Here is an 8,021-nt window from a genome sequence, read left to right on the forward strand (position 1 = left end):
CGACTTAAAACAATTTCAAAACGACATGATGAAGATGATCCAGTCAGTAAAATTTAAAAAAGTACACAACACATTTCTCACCAAAATAAAAGACAACAACACAGCCATCAAACACAAAAAAAAGCTACTTATCGCAGCCGACAAAACAACAATTCATTTCATTAATCGACAAGCACTTTCCCATAGACCACAAACTCAGGAAACTATTTAACCGCAACACAATTAAGTACAGTTGCATGAACAATATGGAACGTGTTATCAATAACCATAACAAACGCATATTGAGAGAACCTGACAATACTAATGACACCATCAATGACAAAAAATGTAAATATAATTTCCTCATTCTGATGAAGGCTCGAAGCAACGAGTCGAAAGCTCAATAAAATTGTTTATAAAATCCGAGAAACTTATTTTTAAACCATATATATATATATATATATATATATATATATATATATATATATATATATATATATATATATATATATAAATATATATAAATGAAAATTTGTAATCCAGGCATTGAATACATAAACGATAAAAGTTTCTCCGGATTTTGAATGATTTTTATTGAGCTTTTTTTATTGATTTTTATTGAGTCGAAAGCTATATCGACTCAATAAAAATCAAGATTTTTATTGAGTCGAAAGCTATTTATTGATTTTTATTGAGTCGAAAGCAGATATATATCAAACCAATTACAGCTATTTTTACGCGTTATGGACCACATGTCGTGTTACACAAATGTTTCTGTTGTATATTATTTGAAAACAACAAAAAATTTTCTCAGACATAATTAATGCAGTCAGCATTATTTAGAAAATGTACATCCGATAGTTCAGGAAGATAAAGAACAGTGAAGTAATATGTTAAATTTATAACATAAAATCAATTAATTTTCATGTAAAAATAGTTTTAGAACACCTTCATCGTATTACCCAAACATAAAGAGGCCCGTTTTTACATAACTACTTTCGAAAGTGACTTTTCAATTTTTCAAAACTCTTTTATTATTGCAACAAAAAAGCATGTTGTAAAAAAACCCAAACTAAATAGGTTACAAACATTTAACTATATAATACAATATTTTACTAAATTATTTGATGCCGTATAACCAGATTCATAAAAATATCGTGCATTTTGATCAAAAATGTAAAATTTATGTAACGTTGCAATTCAGTAACATTTTGTCTATTTTTTGCTAATAATTGTGTGAGTCGGTACTAAATTAGGATCGACTTCCCACGAGACGCGTAGGTTTTCGGCAAAGAATTTTATTCATATTTAAGAAATCAAACATTTTTGTGTCCTGGGTTTTAAGTATATATACATAGCTAGTTCTCAATTGTTTTTTAAAACAACAAAAAGTGGCTAAAGACTGGAGATAGCCAAAGACTCGATAAAGTTTGAAGATCAAAAGCATAGGTATTGTAGCAGGTTTTCTATCATATATATATTTAAATAGATTAAATTAACTTAACATTGACATAATAATATGTTTGCACCTGGATGATCATTTATAGATTTACCAGGATGCAAATTATACCAACCGATTCTGTTCCTCCTTTCTCGAAAAACAAAACAGCAAAATGAATTATTAGTTTTATCGTTACATGTTTTTTGTTGTTGATGTGCAGGTTAGTAAAGTCCTGATAAAGCCTGTTGGTGTTGACTCTGAAGATGACTACCGCTAAGGGTATCGTCATATCAAAATTTCAATTAATACCAACATCAACAGTCCTCATCACGATTGCACTAACCCTAAATTCATCGTGTTTATTTATGCCATGCATGGATAAAAAAACCTGTGAACATTGCATGGGGCACGGAAACGTTCACGAATGATTTCGGAAATGTTCATTTCATATCAATTATTTCTAAAAGACTTTTAATAATTTATAGATTACAATAATAAAATTTACACAAACGCATAATTTACAGATCGATGCACGCAAGATTTAAATTTAAAGATACATTTTTGATACGCACACTACAAAAAATAGTTTATTAGTTACTTATATAATTGTACAACGTATCATCACAACAAACCGTATGCACAATTGGGGTGGTTTATTTAATGAAAAAACGGTTTGTTAATGACACCTTTTCCATTTTTTACACAACTTATGTATTTTTTAACAGACATAAACAGGTTGGGAAAGTGAACTGGGATTACACTGAATTGAATTGAATGAAAATGAATATCCAAAACACAAACAAAAATATCATATTGGTACTAGCAGGATTGATGGTCATCAAATTTTCCCTGTTTTGCAACATAACCGTCGAAGCGAAGCCTATCAGTACCAACAACACGTTTAAGTACGTCAATTTAGTGACTGAAACTGGAAAATATCTTTGCTTCAAAAACAACCATATCACGGGAAAAAACTCCCACAGTCATCATGGTAAGTTATTCTATTGCTACATATCCAATACGTTCAATAAATAATGATGAACACAGCGCAAAGTACAATCATTTAATCATCAAATTTCTACGTATTTCTAACGAAGAAAATATAAGGCACATCACGTATGCGCAGAAAACGTATCTTATATCGAAAATCTCGTACTTATAGCATACCGGTCAATATTTCTTAAGGGAGTGTCGGTTAATTTTAACCCATAATAACCTAGTGTTCACCTACTATTTAGCCAACTTTCCACAATATTCAGCAAATATTACTGTACTGGTCTTTTCATTCAACATTCAGGAAGGCTTCCCTCCTCCACTGCCCGATATGCCTCTGTTCGTATGTCTGAAAGGCGACCCCCCCTCAATACGTACCAAGAATTGTGTTCTTTATATAATAAGTAGCGAAGCCATAACGATTTTCGATTGCTGTGGTAACATTTTTGTGCTCATTCAATGGAAAAATGAGTCAAATTAATGAAAGTTAATTAATTAATGAAAGTTTTGTCACGGCAGAAGTAAAATCATGACTTCGCTGCCGTTGTGTACGTCTTTTTTCAACATTGTCGTGATGTAACGAATTGAAAGTGAAAATTTTGATGGCTTCAACTAGACTTTTCTCAATGTTTCAATTCATTTGCTGGTTTTTATTAAGAAAATATATAAAAAAAACAAAACAAAGAACTGTCGAAAATTGTTGCTAAGGAAATGAAAACCTTAGTTGTCAAATATTTTGCAGCCAGTTTGCAATTGAGCGTGCCGCGTGCATAAATTGAACTTTCTATAGTTTCAAAAGTTGATGTTACTAACGACCATATCATTGTTGCTAAGATGTAACCTTGAGATATCATTGGTAAATAACAAAGTGTTGTGCTAGGAGTCAACGATAAGATCACACCATGTCACACCGATAAAAATTTAAAGTCAAACACCTAACAAATAAAACTTTACCGCCTTTTCAAACGTCCTTCCCACACATTTTAAATTTCAACATGTTATTACTGTTTATCACATTTAATTTATAACAAACTTTTAAAATAATTTCTGAATGCCATAGGGTCAATTACAAATAGCTGCGTAATAATATATTTTCACATATAACTATTTTTTGTCATTATTTCGTTTCCCGCATTGATAGAAGGCAAACAAACTATGAAAAACTGTTTTAAAACAAACAGCTAAAGTATTTTTAACTGTATGAGAAAAATCATAAAAAACTGAAAATTGTAATAGATTTAAATTAAGTATGTAGCTAATAATAAAAATTGTAATATGAGATTTATCAAACTAATAAAATTGTTTCTTCCATGACAACAACGTTTAATTGGTTTACGCCAAAACCATTTTTTAAGTTCTTGTACGTCATTCTTTGAAATGTGTAAGAAAGATGACAGAGAAGCAGGAAAGTTACAATTCTTTTCATTTTCTAGCTAACCTGAAGAAGCACACCATTGGACTAACAGGGAAAGTAATAATCAAAAGAAAAGGAACATATTTGGCAATGGACTCAGCAGGCAATGTTTATGCAAGTGTGAGTATTTTATTTCTTTAATTACAAGAAATACGATCAAATTGATCACTATTTTTAGCGAAAGCATAATTAAGCCAAAATTACTTCATGAATGGTAACCAATGTATGAAATAATTTTTTTTCCCGCCAATAGAAACAGAAAACAACCGAAACTGAGTTTATTGACGTGAGAAAACCAAATGATAGTTATCTATATATTCAATCAAACAAGTATCCCAAGCTATACCTTAGCATCTCCAGTAGTGGTTTAGTCAGTGGCACCAGCATCATAGGACAAGGTGATACAAAATTTGCAGCCTTGACACCTTAAACAATTTGTAAATATTAACCCTTACGATATTCCAAAGTTTGAATACCAGCAATATTTATATATTATATATTGCATTAGTAAAATATTTATTGCATCAATAATTTTATTTTTGTCATTTATATATTTTTTATGTTGAATAGATTGTGAATAAAATAATTGCTTCAAATTGAAGCTTTTGAAATTGTTCTCAGGTCTTTTATGGAAAACCATTACTGATTAGTTATCAATGCCACTTGTGTTTTGTGTATTTCTACATGGATTAAATGCCTGATAATTTTGATGAATACAAAATGCAATCCAAATGACTACAAAAACCTTAACACAAAGCTTTGCACACAATTTCCAATAATACAAATGACATAAATCACTTTATTGCTCTGTGCTGAAATAGAATTTTTTCAATCTTTGATAACATTTTCAAAAGAAAAATGTCACACATACATATACAATACTTCTTAAATTAATATAGATGTTTGAAGTTCTTATTATTTTAAACTTATGTAATTATACATAACCATTCCACCATTCTTACAATATAGGTTATATAGCTAGTTTATACTTGCTAAATTAAATCATAGAATAACTAGTCAAGAAAATATTTCACTTATACAAGTATTTCATAAATATTACTGCAGTTTCTTATAAAACGCCGCCTATGGAAAACTCCTCAATCGATAAGGATGGTGTGGATGAAAATAGTTTTGCTATCATGTCAAGCTTCAATAATATGGTATAAATCTGTGGCCCACAGTTAACAAAAAATTGAAAAAACTTACCAAAGTAATAACTGCTCGGAGTAATAACTGCTCAGCGAGTAACATAACAAGCAAGTAAAATTTTAGCTGAATCACGGTGCATTTTCGATTCCTTTTAAAAGAGTTTCGATGGCTTTGACCATATCTGTCTCGTGTCTGGCTTTGTGGGCATTTTGAATATTTAGGCGCGAAAACAATAACATGATGGGTGTCCCGGGAACGAATATGGTCGTCTAGTTCCAGTTTTCTCAAGATGTAAAAAAAAGACAAAAATTTCGCGATAAATATAAATCCCAACATTCGCGTGTTCTATTAATGGTTCTATTTGATAATAGTTGCCAAAAAACATATGCAAAAAAGCACACGTTTGCTATGCAATACCACATCAAAGGTATGCGGCAGTATTTTCGTCGCTACACAAAGTGCAAAGCTACATTATTTTTCTTTTCGTTTGTGATTGTTTATATCACGTTTTTTGACCAAAATATTGCGTACAAATTTTATTGCTATTTTGAGTTCAAAATTTCACCAAAAGAAAACAATACGTTGCCAATAGTACAGAACGAATCGTTACAATGCAAAGATTTGATAAACATTGCGAAACAGATGTTGGAAGGGGTGAGAATGCCGTTACCCTTTGAAAGTGAGGCAGTGCGATGGAAATTTAGAACAAGAGCCACTAAAGTGAATGTAATGTATGGGGACAACCTTACAGAACAACCTTCAGAGATCGTAAAAGTACGAAACAAGTACAATGTAACTTCGAAGAAAATAAGCCAACATAGTTTTATGTTCACATATGGTCATGGTTGTTGCTACTGCTCAAGAAGACGTGCAACTTTGAAAGCAAAAACAGTTGGAGGATTTGACTATGTAAGTTCGTTTGACTTAGATGCAATATCAAAAGGCTTTCAGAAAACACATCACGATATAATCAGTGCTCACCGAGGGGCTGGTTATTGGATATGGAAACCTTATCTACTACTTAAGATGTTGACATTGCATATGAAGCAAGGAGACATAGTTATGTACCAAGATGCTGGGGCATATTTCATTAGATCTGCTGGACCATTACTAAAACTATGTGAGGATTCTGACGAGGGTATCATTGTGTTCAGTCTTACTCATGTGGAGCATAAGTTCACTAAACAAGACACTTTTGTACTGATGAACATGACTATACCAGAAGCAAAGGATTCCTGGCAACGTCTTGCATCATATATTTTGTTGAAAAAAAGTTGCAATGCTATACAGTTTGTTCTGGAGTGGCTAGCCTATCTTACAGACAGACGTATTGTTTCTGATGACCCAAATGTTATGGGTAAAGATAATCCAAAATCCTTTAGAGATCATCGACATGATCAATCTGTTTTATCCCTTCTTTCTAAAAAATGGGGTCTACCAGCATTTCGAGATCCTAGTCAGTATGGTGAATATCTTTCAGGAAATAAAAAATATTCATGCGGACCTTATGATGAAATAATTATGCATGATAGAAATAAATCTTAGCTCAAAGAAGCTGTTACGTATATTTTTTGAAAGAGAGTTCTAATATAAATAATCTTAATTAATATATATAAATCTATTTTATTTTACAATTGGTATTTGTAAATTTTAGATGATTAAAAATGCTAAGATACTTGTGGCTTGTTTTTGAACTTGTACAATTAAAAGAAAATCGAGGATTAATGTTTTGCCTAAAAGGAATGAAATATGCAGTATTTCATTTCATAAAATCTCTCATACCTAACATGAAAGCAATACTTGCATGTTGTTGTCAATTCCTGTTTCTGTCATGCACAATAAGTTGGGGGAATGGACCACCTGCATATCCCAAGTTATTACCATATTGACTAGGTGTTCGATATGCTGGAATTCCCCATTTCTTTGACAGTAATGACAAAATTGACTGATCATGCCTATGCTCTTCATATCCAGGTAAATTTGCTTTACCTAGAGTGTTTTGCTGGTCAGTGATGAGTAGTGGATTTGTGGCATACATAAGCCACTCCATAACAAATTGAATTGAATGGCAGCTTCTACGAAACAAAATAAACGATGCCATTCTCTGATATGTTTTATAAACTTGTCTAAAGTCCATATCCATGATTATGAACGCATCTCTCTTTGTGTAATGTTGCTCAAGTAAAGTAACATAAAACAACAAAATGCCGTGTTTTGAATCCAATGCTAACTTAAGCAATGGTCCTGCATCTTTGATTAAATAAGCTCCTGAGTCTTGGTACATTAGTATATCACCATTATTCATCTTGTTCAACGTCTTTAAAATTATATAAGGTTTCCATAACCAATAACCATTACCTCGACGTTGCTTTAAAGTCTGTCGGTATCTAATTCGAAAGCCTTTGCTTAAAGAACTCATATCGTGTATTTCAACTACATCAAAGCCACCAGGATAAATTGCTCTGGTGGCTGCTTTTAATTTGGACTGTTCGCAACAATTGTCGGCAAACGTTATAAAGTGTTTCTTTGCAAATATGTCAACAGATCTCGAATTATTGTAAAGGCTTACCAGTTTCTCAAACAGCTCTGTTGTGAAATGCTTCTTTTCATAGTTCAGCAAAGGTAAGTCCATTAATTTCTTTTGAAAATTCCTCCTATAATGTTGATGAACGTCTTTAACCTTCCACATTTCATCAAACGAAATTAAGTATGAACCGTTGAGCAACACGCCCGCCATCTCACGAAGGTTTCTACATTCTTCTTTTGTGTGATATTCATCAACAAAATTTACATTATGATAACTTGAATAAAAAAACACTTCTTTAACATTCGTAAATAAGAAAAACAGCAGAGCCAAAAAGAATATTGAAATTAAAAGTAATAGGTTAACACACCGTTTTAATAAGACCATATTACGAGATCTTCGCATAGGCACGATATTGTGATATACATGAATTATTCAACGAGTATTCACAATAGTTGATTCTAAAATCTATTGCACTGGACCATAAAATAGTTGTTCTCTTCAATAAAGCTCGAAAACTG

Source organism: Xenia sp. Carnegie-2017, unplaced genomic scaffold, assembly GCF_021976095.1.
Source record: "Xenia sp. Carnegie-2017 unplaced genomic scaffold, XeniaSp_v1 HiC_scaffold_13, whole genome shotgun sequence".
Lineage (NCBI taxonomy): Eukaryota > Metazoa > Cnidaria > Anthozoa > Malacalcyonacea > Xeniidae > Xenia > Xenia sp. Carnegie-2017.